Raw genomic sequence first — 17,216 nt, 5'->3', positions numbered from 1 at the left:
ATTGGGTTAAAGTCCCCACTAATTCTCAATTCTGGAATAAATATTTTCTCTCCTTTCAAGTTAGGTGGTAGTCTTCTCTCCATGGACACTTTACTTAGTAAGAAATAATTATGGTGGATAAAACACATTTACCAAGAATATTTGTGTACAGTCATGTATCACTTAATGCCAGGGGATACATTCTGAGAAACGTGTTGTTTGGCGGTTTCTTCATTGTGTGAACATCATAGAGTGTACCTTCCCAAACCTACTACACAGCTCGGCTATATGGTGTAGCTTCTTGATTCTAGGCTGCAAACCTGTGCAGCATGTTACTGTATTGAATACTGTAGGCAACTGTAACACAATGGTATTTGTGTATTTAATCATATATAAACATAGAAAAGATACAGTAAAAATGTGCTATACAAGATTTTAAAAATGGTACACATATTTAGGGCACTTACCACAAATGAAGTATGCAGGATTAGAAGTCTCTTTGAGTAACTCAGTGAGTGAATGGTGAGTGAATGTGCAGGCTTAGGAAATTACTATATGCTACTATAGATTTTATAAACACTGTAAACCTAGGATATAATAAATATATAAAAAATATTTTTCTGGCTGGGCATGGCAGCTCACACCTGTCATTCCAGCAATTTGGGAGGCCGAGGTGAGAGGATGGCTTGAGCCCAGGAGTTAGAGACCAGCCTGGGCAAAATAGAGGGACTTTGTCTCTACAAAAAAATTTTTAAATTAGCTAGATGTGGTGGCACACACCTGTGGTCCCACCTACTCAGGAGGCTGAAGTTGGGGGGTCTCTGGAGTCTGGAAGGTCAAGGCTGCAGTGAGCCATGATCATGCCACTGCACTCTAGTTTGGGTGACAGAGCAAGATCCTGTCTGAAAAAAAAATGTATACATACACACATACACTTTTTTTCTTTCTTCAATAATCAATTAACCTTAATTTACTGTAATTTTTTACTGCACAAACTTTTTAATTTTCTAACTTTTTGACTCTTTTGTAATAACAGCCTAAAACACAACACACAGCTTTCTGTTGTACAGCTGTACAAAATATTTTCTTTCATTATATATGTATTCCATAAATGTTTTGTTTACTTTATTTATTATTTTTTAAACTTTATTGTTAAAACTAAGACACAGCATTCACATTAGCCTAGGCCTACACAGGGTCAGGATCGTCAATATCACTGTCTTCCTACTTCCACATCTTGTCCTACTGGAAGGTTTTCAGGGACAGTATCACTCATGGAGATGTCATCTCCTGTGATAACAATGCCTTCTTCTGAAGAATTTGCCTGAGGCTTTTTTATAGTTAACAATTATTTTTAATAAGTAGAAGGAGTATACTCTAAAATAACATAAGTATAGCATAGTACCTACATAAATCAGTAATATAGTTGTTTATTATCATTTTCAACTATTACATACTACACATAATTGTGTATATGTGGTATACTTTTATATGATCGGCAGTGCAGTAGGCTTGTTTACACAAGCATCACTATAAACACGTGAGTAATGGGTCGTGCTCCAACATTAGGATGTCTGTGATGTCACTAGAATATGGGAATTTTTCAGCTCCATTATAATTTTATGGGTGTACCATTGTATATGTGGTCCATCTTTGATTGAAACATAATTATATAGCATGTGGCTGTATTCCATTTGAAATTCCATACACATGCCTTTAATTAGTCCTCATCTCAATAGAAAATATATTTGCATACATGTTTCCACTGCATCTACTATTCTCATCATATTTAAATAAGGGCTTAAAAGAATACGTGTTATTCGAAATCACAATTTGTTCTCCAGCAAGTACAAATTTATTTTTGAATCTGACATGTCTGTCCCTTTGCTCACACTGTTTTCCTCACCCAGAATCTCTGTTGTCATCCTGTGTTTTTCCTTTCCTACCTCAATTCATTTTTTCACCCTGGAACTTTTTAAAGTATGTCCATCACCTTTTAAATCAGTTTTGCCTGTTTGATGGCATTTCCAATGCTTGCAGGTTAACTTCAGGATTTAGTATTCTTGTATTTATGCTATCTTTTTTTCTTTTTAACTGAATTCTAGGTTTGCATTTTAGTTTCTTTTTTTTTGCCAGTACCTATAGCTTTTCTGTTTAATTTACTGTCCCATAACAATAAATTGCCTTGTTCATGAAGATAATTAGTATTTGAGAATTGATTTTTTGTCATTTACACTATTTATTAAATAAAAAAGTAGGAATTTTATTGTAAGAAACATGTTAAGTTCTAAATGTTTGCAGAAGAGATTGGTTTTCTGGAGAATTTACCATAGACCAGACTCAGGACTTCAGCCAGCCTGGGAAAAACCCAATCTTGCCTGGCTCACAGATTTAACTAGAATTCAGCTAATAGATTCACTTTGAATTTTAAAAAGCAGGAATATATTAACCAGAATTGAAATAATTAACTACTACTGAGAAATTACTATGTGAGGATTGGATATTTTATCTTCTTTTTTGTGGTGTCTTCTCCTCTGGAGTATATTCAGTTCACACAGCATAAGTGCCTTCTACAATCGTTTCAATTGCTGAATGAACCTCTGTGTTACTGATACAGTCTATCTTTAGCTAAATCAATATTTTATCTCTTCAATTCTAAATTACTAGAATTGTTATTAACCCCAAAGATTCAGCAATATTTTTGGTAAAATAAATAAAAAAAGAAAAAGTGAAAATACTTAACACACAAATTTTAAAACATATTCAGGTTATAATAAAAGAAAACTTTTGAAAAAATGTTTGTTTTGGTCTAAGGCAAACATTAGTCATTAATCAGCTTTCTCTCAATTCTTGCTGCTGCTTTGATAGTAATGCTCTTTCATTTAATAATAGAAACTGCACCTTGTCTTTTCTGATGCCCCATGGTTTAACTCATATAGGACAGTCATATTTCAAGCTTTTGGGGCCACTTGATTTTTCAGCCCTGTTTGTCATCAAACTGTGGCTGATATCATCACAAATAAAACTGTACATAGTTTAAATGATTTATTTTCCCCAGCGGCCCTTTGCTAAAGTTTCTTAATGTTGACTAAAATCGTCTGTACTTGCCAGATTTTTTAAAAAAATATTCTGAAAATATGCAATGTTGAATCTGCATAGCAGTCCTTTATGTCCAGCAAATATTTTGTTAAGGTTCTGTAATTTTCCATTCATTTAAAAAGAGAAGAGCATTATTTTACATCACTGTTGTTACCTAATTGCCCCATTTGAGTACTTCGTTTCGATAAACTAGTTTATAAAATTTAACTTAATAGGTATTTTTAAATACTTCTTTATAGTTTAATAGATATCTTTTCTTGCAACTACTGTATACTGGGTTAAAGAGAGCACTGGGTTCAGAATCAATTTATTTAAATGTAAATACTCTCTCAACAATAATGATACTCATATATAAAGCCTAAGTAAACAGTCCTTCTGGCCTTGATTGCTAAATACAATAAGAAAATCAATTCCATTATGCATCATATTTTTATAAACTTTTTATTAAAACACATTATCAGTGTTCATTTTTCATGTTCTATAGAATGGTACTAGAATATAAGATTCCTGTTTCCAAAATTTAAAGAACTGGATCCTTTGAAAAGAGTTTGACTGTATCACTTCTCCTCCCTTGACAATTGTCATTTGCCATTTGATATAGTTACTTTTCCACTTCCTTGCACTTTTAGCACTAATGCTTTTGCAGAAGGAAAAAAAAAAACAGTTTTTTTGAGTGGATGTCTTAGTCCATTTTGTCCTGCTGTAACAGAATACCTAAGACTAGGTCATTTAAAAAAACCAGAAATTTATTTTCTTACAGTTCTGGAGTCTGGGAAGTTGAAGATCAAGACCCTGCATTTTGTAAGAGCCTTCTTGCTGCATTCTCACATGGCAGACAGTGGAAAGGCAAAAGTGGGACAAAGGTTGTTATTCTCACATGCAAAAGAGTAAAAAATAGTGAAATGACTCCCAAAAGCTCCTTTTATAAAGAGATTAATTTATTCATGAAGGCAAAGCTCTCATAATCTAAACATCTTCCAAAAAAATCTCATCACTTAGCACTATTATACTGGCGATTAAGCTTCCAACACATGAATTTTAGAGAGGACACATTCAAACCATAGCGGTTGCTTTTCAAAATTGCTTTTTAAAAAATTTGCTTTAAAGGGCAGGAGCGCACTGATCTATTCTTTATCCAATCAAGTAGTTTCTTGTTTTTGCGTTCCAAATTACGTTTTCTAGTTTTCATTCTTTGTTTTGTAGTTAAAAACTTTACACTAATTTAACATACTGCAAATGTTATAACCCTTAGACTTCCGTGTAACATTTTTGCTGTCTTGTAAACACCATACAAATCGTGAAAATTTGAAATGTTTCAACTGTTACATAATGAAACTATATTATCCACCTATATTTCGTATGAATTGAGTAAATAAACCATTTTTATATAAAAAGGAAAATTATCTGAATATACATGCTATTTCTGTGACTTTTTATTATGTGCATGTAGTTAAATCATGTAAACTTGAGAATACATAAATTTGGAAAAATATATTTATCTCAATGATAATTGTTGAAATATTTTACAAATTCTGGAGGTATATGTATTTTTTTAAAAAAATTCTGTTATATATTTCTCTTTTAATCCAGTTCATGCCATTTCTTATTCTTCTAGGAATCTTTTCAATCTGTATATTTATTTTGCATATGTAAGAATTTTGCAATGACATATTACTAAAGCATGTTTTCTGATAGTGCAAGGAAAGCATGATGTTTGATTATTATCAGCTGTGTTCTGAGAATCAATTTAGATTTAGGGCAGTGCTGTAGCAGATAAACAAATATCCCTCTCATCACTGACTTTATTAACAGAACTATTCTGCAGGTTTGTCTCTAACACATTTGGATCCTTCTTTAATCAGCAAAACAAAATATCAATATTTCAGTCATTTGTCAAAGAATTCAATATTGGACTGACTTTGAATCATTACTTGCCAAAGGCTTAACTGAGTCACTTGATATTTAGCTCTGTCACACATGTTAAGTACACATTTCATTAGGTTCTGCACTGTCTGAAAGCAGTGAGTAATATAAAGGAACCACTTGATTTCAGTTCCATGAGAAATGCTTTCATCATCACCACTCTCTAATGCATACACCAGTCAGATTAAGTCAAGGTCACTCCAGGGAAAAAGAAAGTAGGAAGAAGAGGTATTCTGTGCCTTGCAATTATCTGATTTACTTTCAAAACATCTTTTTGAGTTAGGTATTAGTATGCTTATTTTACAAATGAGGAAATTAAAATTCTTGAGATATTAAAAATAATACACACATCACATGAGTTATAATAGGCAGAGTGCCCAAAAATATGCATATACCCCAATCCCTGGAACCTGTAAATACATTACATAACAAAAGGAGCTTTGCAGATATAATTTAGATTATATACCTTAAGAGATCAAGATTATACTCAATTTTGCTGATGAAAGCAATCTAATGTGGCAAGCTCTGAAAAGCAGAAACCGTTCTTTCTGGCTGAAGTCAAGAGAGATGAAATATAGGAAGAGTCAAACAGATGTGAAGCATGTATCATTATATCATGGCACTCATATATGCTTTATTGGCACTCAGCATATCCTCTAACATATTATAATTATTATGTTTCATAATTTTATCTTTCTTCCTAAAATTAAAATGATTTAGTGGAAAAGGGACCACCTTATTAAAAAGTTTATGATCTGTAGTGTTAAATAAATTTTCAGATATAGTAGATAGAAATTTTTTAAGTTGCTTTTTTGCAAAGAATCCCTATAATATCCTTTTGAAGTTCCTAAGAAAGCTTTTGCAATACTTTTTAAAATGTTATTATCAATTATGTAATAATAATTTCATATTTGTGTATATATACCTATATACAAATACATACATGTATTTTTATATATACACATACACACAAAAATATATAAAAAGAGCAAGAGAGACAGAGAAAAACAGAGAGAAATGGAGGGAGACAGAGTGAGACCATGAAGCTCCCAGATCAGAGAAACAGTTCATTACTGACAGAGTAGAATCTCATGTCAGGTCGCCATGCTATGTATCCCTACAGGGTGATATGAGTGAGAATCACATTTTACCTCTCATAAAGTTAGGTTACTTCATAGGAAAGCAAATACAAAATTATGAGACTAAGAACTTACACAAGTGCTTATAACACATCTGCCCAACCCTCTGAAGAGACAAACTTAACACTGGAATGTAAACAAACTCTTCCAGGAGAGGAAGGAAATATTTATCCTTATTTATTATTATCTTGGAATGGAAGCAAATATCTCTGGGAAGACAAATCTCTAAACCTCTACCTTCCCAGGCCTTTGCTATTCAAACATTTTTAAAATTATTATTAAAAGGCTTGGACCATGCAGAATCATGATATTCATGAAATATTCATGGAGAATTCTCTTTGAGTACACAATCATCCTGAAAATTAGTAAACATGTCCAGTTAGTGCATACTGAACTATCTAATCAGATCAACACATCTATTTTCTACCCATGTATTATTTTTTAAGTTCAAGAACTCTTTCAGATCTCCATATCTAGGTTTAATATTCACTTTAGATTACTAGCATACAAGTTTTATAGATGACAACCTCATTATCATGTGATAACTAATATAAAAATTAATTACATGTAATAAAAATTTATATTACTGCTAGGCTTAGGAGAAACCTTCAGAACTACAATGTTGGGAGTTCTGAGAGACTTTCTGCCCTATTCAAATCCACCTTTGTCCCAGCTACAATTTGGTCCCTATCTGGAAGTGGTATATACTCCAAGTTAAATATTGGCATAAATAACTGTGGGGCAATGGCTGGTCAAGAATTCTAGAAAGTAATTTTAAGACTCTCTCAGGTGGTGGATACCTGTGTTATTGTCATTGACTCTGCAGGGTTCACGACAGGCAGTGTTAGACAGTCATCTTCAGAATTCCTGAAATGGTATTTTTCCCTGCCCTTAAAAATCTTACTTCTACCTCCAGAATCCCCAAACCTAAAATAAGTTAAGAAATTTAATTCACCCATATCAGTTAGAGCTACCAGATAGACATAAATTATATATATAATAAATGCCGTATGTATTATATATGTATTATGATATAAATATGTGTGCATGCATGTGTGTGTGTGTGTGTGTGTATACATATACTGTATAGGAGTGTTAAAAGAAAAACTTTACCCAAATTAAATTTAAAAGAGTTTAACTGAGCAAAGAACAAGTCGCTAATCAGGCAGCCTCCTGAGCCAGAATGGGCTCAGTGACTCCAGTGCAACCACAGGGTGGAAGATTTATGAACAGAAAAAGGAAAGTGACATACAGAAAACGGAAGTGAGGTACAGAAAAACTGGCTTGTTTACAGCTCTCATTATTTGCCTTATTTGAACATGGTTTGAACAGTTGGCCACCTGTGATTGACCAAAACTCAACGATTGGCACAAGAGTAGGCTACAGTCTGTTTACAACTCCATTTAGGTTATAGTTCATGATGTACAGAGAAACCTTTAGGCTGAACTTACAATGGTGGCAGCTTAAGGTGAAGCTTCATTTAACAGAACTATATACATACTTACATACGTGTGCACTTATAGTATACACACACACACACACACAAATACACATACAGTGTATGTACTAGAGAAAGAGACATCTATTTCAAGGAATTGGATTGCATGATTGTGGGAGCTGGCAAGTCGGTAATTTGCAGGGAAGGTGGTCTTGGCCAAGAGCTGACACCATACTTAGTCTTGAGGCAGAATTTCTTCTTCCTCATAGAAATCTGTTTTGTTGTTAAGGCTCGTCAACTGATTAGACGAGGCACATTCACATGACTAAGGATAATCTCCTTTACTTAAAGTCAACTGATTGTAGATCTTAAAACACCTACACAGTAAGACCCAGGTTATTGTGTCACTAAATAACTGAATAGGATGGCCTAGCCACGTTGACATCTAAAAGCAATCATACCACCCCAGTTTGTGAATGAAGTCTGGGTAGAAGACCTAATTCACAGTCAGTTCATTTTATATCTAAATTCTCTATATTGTGATGTTATACTATTTTTGCTGTGATTATATAGTTTATGCTGTTCAAAACAATGGGAGCAGCTGACCCTGTATGCCTCTTCTCTTTTCGTGTGCTTTTTTCTACACCTAGGTTTATGCATATGGTCCAAAAAATTACACATCTGCCAAACAAGAAACATAACAGGAGGATATTTAACTCCATTAAAAACTGAATGTTCTTTATTATTTATAAATCATATATCCTTAACTGCAATTCAACATACATGATGAAAGGTGACAAATGTATACATATCTAGTATTTCTGGAGAATAGTGAAGACAAGTAACCATTAGAAGACTAATCCTTAGAATAACTCTATGCTATTTATTTAGACAACATGTTACACTTTTTAAAAACATTATTTTTCTTTCATTGACAAATAACATACTATTTAAAATGGAAAATTCAGAATTTTTAGAGTCACTCAAAAGCTTTGAACATGCAAACCTCCTATCAGAGATCACACAATATTTTTCTAGCATAAATCATTTCATATTATTTTCAGGATTTGTATATTTGAAATATAATAGTGAATAATTTTATTAGCATATATTATACTTATACTTAAAATTATGAAACATAGTATTTATTTCAGAGAAGATTTGTTAAAACTGAAATTAATATCTTTTCATATAACTCACAGCCTTCCTTTTTCTTTGTACTGCTAATTTTAATAGTTCAAATATAATCTCCACATTTATCACAGTCTCTTATTCCCTTAATATTATTAATTGTTAGAAGTAATCATCCCGAAAGATTTAATTTTTCATTTTATAATTTTATCTAAAGCCTGATTGTTAACCATAAAATTAAGCATATATCATCTCTCAGAAATAGTCCACAGCATGGTTAGAATGTGCATATTTAAATTGTGATACAGTACTAACCTATGAAAGTTACAATTTGTAATAATCATACAAAAGCCAATGATGTACAGAGATCGATTTTCTTTTCCTATATTTTATCAAATAAACAATCAAACTATCAGAATTTGGAAAAATAATAAATATGTTTCTCACTTTTGGGAAAAGCACACCAAAGACAATAGAGATGAATGAAATTTTAAATATCATTTACCTTATTATATATGGTTCCATTGTAGAAAAGCCTTGAAACATTGTTCTTCTCACTCTCAAAGCAAGATTATAGGCTGGGCGCGGTGGCTCACGCCTGTAATCCCAGCACTTTGGGAGGCTGAGGCAGGAGGATCACGAGCTCAGGAGATCGAGACCATCCTGGTTAACACGGTGAAACCCCGTCTCTACTAAAAATACAAAAAAAAATTAGCCACGCGTGGTGGCAAGCGCCTGTAGTCCCAGCTACTTGGGAGGCTAAGGCAGGAGAATGGCGTGAACCTGGGAGGCGGAACTTGGAGTGAGCCGAGATCGCGCCACTGCACTCCAGCCTGGGCGACAGAGCGAGACTCCGTCCCAAAAAAAGAAAAAAAAAAAAAAAACAGATTATATTAAAAATGCTGATATAGTGTTTTTTCAAAAATATCGATGAACTCTTGTCATAACACAAGAGATCTCCAGTGGCATTTAACTCAGTAAAATGACTAAAAACCTCCGACAGACTACAATGATAGCACCTCCTCAGTGGGTGCCTTTTCACCCTTTCTTGAGCTCTGAGAATTCTTCTGTCAAGAAACAAATGACAGAGACATACATATACTTGGCTGTTGTAACTAACAACAAATATCTCATTGCCTGTTTTTTTTTTATTGCTTTTCCTGTTGTAGAAAACAGCACTTGAGAATACAATAGAAAGATAATCTGTCCTATCATTAGAATGTGTTTTAAATTTCTAGAATTATTAATCTACTGTCAATATCCACACAGGATCTAATCCCCTAATTTACATGCTATTCATAGATGAAGTTGGTAAAAGGAGGATAGGATGGCTACAGCACACAGAATGGAAAGAAGAACGGAGGCTACAAAATCTACCTGATTCCCCTTATGCTTTTCTCTGAATGCCTTTCCTTTTCAAATTCAGAATACCTGACATAAGTGCCCATTCTTTAATGTAAATTTGTAAGTTTAACACTTATTTTCTCTTCTTAAAATCTAAAGAGTTAACAAATTTTTGTCTTGGGTCATGTTCCCCAGAAGTAAACCCTGAGACAAAGATTCCTATGGAAATAATCTATGCAGAATGTACTTCCAGGAGAAACCATGAAAGAGTGTAGGACACAGGATGAGCAAGTTGAAGCAATAATAGCAAATCAGTAAACATTTGATACAAAAAAGCCACACCAAAATCTAATAATTTTAAATAAAGGTCATTTATTAGTCTATGATTTGGAGAGTTAGCAATTTGGGTTGGGCTCAGCTGAGTGATTGTTTTGCTGGGCTCCATCAGACTGTAGTTAGCTGCAGTCTGGTTAATCTAGGATGGGCTTACTCACATGTCTGACTATTGGTCTTGGCTCCTGGTTTAGGTGCTGGGACCATTTGTCCCCAGCAGATTAGTTTAGCCTTAGTCAAAAGGTAATGGTTATAAGGTCCTCAAGAGGAATGAGAGAGGACAGGCCACAAAGTACAAGCACTGTGGAAGCTTCTGTCTGTATCATGTCTGCTAATGTCTCCTAGTCAAAGCAAGTTTTGTTACTCCTCAATTGATTCACCTTGCCCGCTGGCTAGATAGAGCTGATTTATCAAGGAACAGAATTGCAATGGAGAAAGAGTAATTCATGCAGACCCGGCTGTGCGGGAGAATTAATTATTACTCAAATCAGTTTCCCCGAGCATTCAGGGATCAGAGTTTTTAATATAATTTGCCAAGTAGGGGCTTGGGAAGTGGGGAGTGCTGATTGATCAGGTTGGAGATGGAATCATAGGGTGTTGAAGTGAGTTTTTCTTGCCATCTTCTGTTCCTCCGTGAGATGGCAGAACTGGCTGAGCCACAGTAGATCTGGTGGTGTCAGCTGATCTATAGAGTGCAGGGTCTGCAAAATATCTCAAGCACTGATCTTAGGTTTTGCAATAGTGATGTTATCCCCAGGACCAATTTGGGGAGGTTGAGACTCTTGGAGCCAGAGGCTGCATGACCCCTATATAGGAATTTCTCATCTTGTAGCTAATTTGTTAGTCCTGCAAAGGCAGACTGGTCCCCAGGCAAGAAGGGAGTATTTTCAGGAGATGGCTGTTATCAATTTCGTTTCAGAGTTAAACCATGAACTAAATTCCTTCCCAAAGTTCATTCGGCCTATGCCCAGGAATGAACAAGGACAGCTTAAAGGTTATAAAGGTTATCAGCAAGACAGAGTCAGTTAGATCTGATTTCTTTCACTGTCATAATTTCCTCAGTTATAATTTTGCAAAGGTGGTTTCACTTTCAGAGTCAAACCACAGTCAATGTATGTAGGGATAATCCAAGGGCATAAATAAGGGAGAAGCCAATCATTTTGGGTCATTATTTCAACAATCTACCACAAGCAAAGAGCCACAAAAGGTAGCATTGACCTGAGCCAAAGGGAAATCTTAAATTTAAGTAATAGATCAGAGATGTACTGTCCTCATGCAAGTGAACTTGGTTTTCAAATTCCTGTACTGGGTAAGCACTGGTCAAGGGTGCTCTTGTTATAGTAGGTAGTTAGGCCGAGATGATCAGGAATGGAGACGTACCCCTTCTTTACAGGAATGTTAGGCAACCACTAGGTGATGGTCAGGCAGTTGTTAAACTGTCTCTCTAAAATAACAATTGGTTGCAGCCGGTGCTAGGGAAAGGCAGTCTCCCAACAGATAGAAAACATGTGATGCTGGCGATCAGCAGCTTCTAGATAAGATCTCAGGAGTTGGGCAACTGGGCTCAAGCATGAGCATTAAGAGGCAAAATGGCAGAGTTTAACTGGTATATGACCTTCCTCTAGGAACATTCGACTGGTAAGGGAAAAATGCCACAGATGAGCACGTGCACAACTTCAGTAAACATACTGTGCATGCAGCCCCTCCAAAGTCCTGGCAGGCCACTGCTCATGTGGCAGCCCACAGCAAGGAAAAATCAAGGAAGGAGTGAGGCAAGATCCTGGAAGCATGCCAGTGTGTGAAATCCCAAGTCAAAGGTAAAACCAGGCACTTAGATCTCTCAAGTTGCCCACTTGGCCCTCTTCCAAGTGTACTTCCTTTTGTTCCTGCTCTAAAAGTTGCCTCCATCTCTCCTTATTCCTTATGATCCTCAGAAGAGTTCTTTCCTCTGAAGAGGCAAGAAATGAGTTGCTGCAGACTCATAAGGATTCACTACTGCTAACACTATCTCCAGGCACTTGCAACTATCTTCTAGAACTGACAACATGGGTCCTCAGGTGCTGGCTTTTGTAAGTGAAGGCACACATTATATGCAGAATGAGCTATTTGAGGAAAGAGGGAGGGACTCAAAGAACAACAAGGTATCTGCAGGAATCTGGACTGAGCACCAACATTTTCTGCTACGGTATCCTCTTGCATTGCTCAGATTTGATGTTTTTGGTTTGAGGATTAGTTGATATGGAGTTTTCATGATGGTGACTTTTCCGGAGAAGTATAACAATAGAAGAATTATTAGAATGAGTTTCACAAATGGTACTTAGCAAAACTTATGTTAAGCATCTCTTTCCTCCACAACCTAGTCTAGATCAGTCTTTCCTACAGCTATTCTTTCTGCAGGTCCATATGACTTACTTGGTGGTAATGACAGCCCAGGCCTTCATTTCTTAGGAATATGTGCTGTTTACTATCTTTCTCAGGTAGATTGTGGTAATTGCTCATACACAGTTAAAACTGGATATGCCAGTACTAAGAAATGTCCTTGAATTATAAACATATTCTCCCTTCCCCCATTAGGTAGCAGCACATCTACCTTCTCATGAGGATTAGTGTCAAGTCTCCCTGCCAGTGTGGCAACTCTTTACTTTGCCTATTATTTTCCACAAGATTTAAGCACAACATGATAAGGTAGTAGCTATAGTCTTTGGCTTAGTGGGACCTTTATAGTGTCTCCTGATGAATGTATCTTCTCTCTGGAAACAGATCTTTAGATGAAAAGAACTATAAGATTTGAAAGCAGACACCATTGATTCCCCCAGCAGGGTCACTGGGAGTGATAGTAAGCAGGACCACTCATTGCACTCCTTGCCTCCCGGATATCTATCTGTCATTAATCATTGTCACAGGTCCTATGATGTTTGGTTCAAAGTACACATCACATCTTGAAAGGCAGAACCTCATTCGTACGCAGGATTATCTCCAAGCTGATGCATTTAGCTACACCTTTAAGAGTAAATTTCAATATTCTAAAAGGATGCAGCTTCTGGTGATGCTATATGTGATAGTACCAATGAATCCATAGTAACGTGCCCATGATTGCTCTCTTCTGTTTTAAATTGAGCTCCTTTGTCTAAATTATGCTAGGTAGAGTCTCTTCTTGGTAAATCAGGCAGCCTGTGAGCCCACAGACAATGATTTGGCCAAGACCATGTGAGCAAAACTATTGTTGAATTTCCTTAGGAAAACTCAGACTTATTAAGTATTATCAAGTTTCTTGTGGGACAGTTTCTCTAGCTGCCACTCTGAACTGGCTGCAGATTAGAGTAATTAAATCTGTCATTATTTTTGAGACTAGACAGCCCAGTAGCACAACAGTGTCTCCTACTAAAACAGACACTTACTGGGCTGCTCTTTGATGCATTCCTTATCATCTTTGAAAATAAAACGTCCTCTGACTCTCTTAAGGACCATGATCATCAGGGGAGAAGATTTTGGATTTTACATAACAGAATCACTCTATGAAGTCTACTTCTGTGAGCCTTGGGAATCCCTTCTCAACATTCTATCAAGGCAAATCTGACATCTCCATTTTATTTAATACATACCATCATTGTTTCCAAGAGTCACACAGCCATCCCCTCAGCATATTAGGATCTGATCCAGATGCCTATTCCAGTGTATTAAATCCTGAGTCGTGGATTTACTCCCACATAAAACCTCTACCTTTCTCCCTTACTCAGCTTCACAGTCTGCTTTTACTGAACCAGATCTCTCAAGATCTGTCCCCGGTATGACTGACAGTTTCTATTGGTCATAAAAGCTTTGTTTTGTAGCTTCTTTGGAGATTAATTCCTTTTTGATCTTAGTAGGAGCAACATTGAATTGGATCATGCTCAGACTTGATGGCAAGGGCACTGTAATCTTTTAGCAGAGGCAAAATAGGCTAATCTGTATGTTTGGTTCCCAGAATGTTAAGAAGAAACTTGAGATTCAATGTTCTTAAGAAAATACACCAAAATGTCCCTATCTCAAGATTCAAGAGATTTACACAGCCTGCAAATTTAGCCTTCCCTAAGGTTCTTCTATTTTGACATTAGTTCTGGGCTTGGCCTTCAAACAGCTTGCTCTCTGGCTCTGAGATAAAGGGGTTCTAACTTCTATATTGTGCCTTAAATTGCTGAGTGATTGAATTGAATTTGCCATTTTTTTTGCTTCAATAGAATTCAGCAAAAATCAATTTCTCACTTTTTATAATTATTATCCCCCCCATGTATCTCAACCGCTAGAGAGATCATGAGTTAGTGCATCCTCTTCTACCTGTATTCCATTCCACTTCGCCACAGGTGAAAGTCTTACCAGCACTGTCAGAATGTCAGAGATTATCCATACTCCATTTATCACCACAATCAGTCCTTGCTACCATCTAGCCGGTGAGTGATTGCACTTCAGAATCCCATCTTTAGGACCTACTTTTTAGGATCACTACTGATTTAAGTCAAGTTTCCCAGAAGCTGACCTAAGACAAATATTCACTTGCCAATGATATATTAAGAAGGAGTTCCCAGGGGATGCTGATTGGTAAGGTTGGGGAAGCAGGAGAGTGAGAAAATGACCAGCAAGGGTGCAATCTCAGGCAAAATTTAAGAGGGATTAGCTTCAACCTGAACCCACAGTGGACCCTGAACTGTGAGTATGACTCAGAGTTCCCCACTCCAAGTCAAAGATGTTGGACTTTTCTACTCCTAAATTCATTGAATTCCATGCCAAGGGGGACACAAACTGCAAACACTTCCAGTTCTTTCATGTGTGGAGAAAGTTACCAAGGTAACCCAAGGGCAGACCTCCAAAAAAGAGCTTGCATTTGATAGCTGTTGAAAGCGAACGAAAACCAAAGCCTAAGTAAGGAGGGTGATGTTGAGTTGCCTGGTGGCCTAGAAGTTCATAATGTGGTGAAAATGGTTTGTCATTCCTTAATAATGTCTTAAAGAATACAAGGTCATCTGTATTCCAAGTGGGAATTTATAATGCACTTGCTCATAGAAATGATATTTTAACTATTTTAAATAAAACGGGTCTAGTACTACAATCCCACATTAGCATAACATATTTGAAAAATTTGTAAACTGTTATGAAGTACAAAATGTTCTAATAATTAATATTTCTTAATTCATTATGAATGTTTCTGATGTTTGGCACAGTTACACAGCTACATTTTAAAACATTGTTTCTAAGGGAAAATGTGTTGCAAATTCTCAACCAATAATTTAGAAAAGTATATTAACTCAACCCATTCTATTATGTTGTCTTGCTGTCAACAGATAATTTATTCTGCTATTAACCTTCACTGGTTCCAGTCAACTCACTTAAAATTGTTGGTACAACAGATTCGGAATCTTTCCTTACTAATAAAAAATTATTTTTAATAATCCTTTAAAATATATCTCATATTCTTATATACAAATATCTTTACAAACATCTTAAGAAATTCATAATTTGAGCACCTTAAAAAACACTCATTTGATTATTTCCCCCACATTCAATATTCACATTATCAAGAGGGACTACATCAAAATATCATTACTTATGCTTTTATTTTCAATACAAGTTACATACTTATGTTTGAGAGACACAAAACCAGTATGACAACAAGACAGACCATGATTGAGAGTGTAGCACAGAGAAAAGATCATGGCTTTAAAAATTAAATAGTAAATTGTCCATACTCTTCGACCATATTTTCTCTTTTGCAAAATAAAATAATTAATAGATATGCCATACCATTGTGTTGAAGAGTTATTGAGTTTATCTATATAAAGAATATGGTGTGTAAACAGATGCATATTATATACTCAGCATATGAAAGCTCTTGTTATTGATTTAAGGCCTATGCAAACTACTCATCACTCCAAGCTGTAGAAATCTGAGTCCATCATAAACAAAAAAAGCCCTATTTTCCCAAGATAAATATTGAACGAAGTGTAGGGTCACATTGACAAAGCTTTTCATCTTACTGTTGAGATGATGTGAAATACACCACCATTTCTTACCACATATCGAGGTGATCATATATCTCAGCAGTATTTAGTTTGCAATAATAAGAAAAATAGTGCCTTGTCATGGATTGCCTATGACATTTAAAAAACTTCCTATCATTCATTCCCCTTGTCCCTTTATCTCTTTCTCTTATCAAAACTTGTATTAGTTTTCTATTGCTGTGTAATAAATTACCACAAACTTAGTAGCTTAATTAAAAATGCCCATTTATTAGCTCACAGTTCTGAAGCACAGATTCTAATCAGAGATTCATACTAGGTTATCATACTCAGTGTGTCCTTGGCCAGGCTGCATTCTTACTGGAAGCTCTAGGAAAGAATCTGCTTACAAGGTTATTGGGGGTGTTAATATTCACAACTTTTATTTTATTATTCATTTCCTTGTAGTTTTAAGGCTGAGTTGCTCATTTCCTTGAGGGTTGTCAGCCTGGAGCCACTTTTAGCACATAGAAGCTGACTATATTCCTGACACATGACCTCCTCCATCTTGAAAACTAGCAATCAAGAATCTCTCTCATGTTGATTCCCTGCAAATGTTTCTAATGTCTCTGATTTTGGACCATCGTTTATATAATGGGATAAGATTCTGTGCTGTGGGCTTGCTTTCAAGAGATTTGGGAATAGGGTAGATGTATATTATATCAGTTAAAAAATAAGTTTACAGTTGTAGAGTCCTGGACTTGAAGCTGTCTATGTGAGAGTGATTAAGCCTCTGTGGCTCCATTTCCTGGGGCTTAAAAACGGGAAAATACTCTTTCATCAAATCTAAGAATTAAGTAT

Source organism: Nomascus leucogenys, chromosome 7b (genome assembly GCF_006542625.1).
Source record: "Nomascus leucogenys isolate Asia chromosome 7b, Asia_NLE_v1, whole genome shotgun sequence".
Taxonomy (NCBI): Eukaryota; Metazoa; Chordata; class Mammalia; order Primates; family Hylobatidae; genus Nomascus; species Nomascus leucogenys.
The sequence above is the reverse complement of the archived record's forward strand: the minus strand, read 5'-3'. Positions refer to the sequence as shown.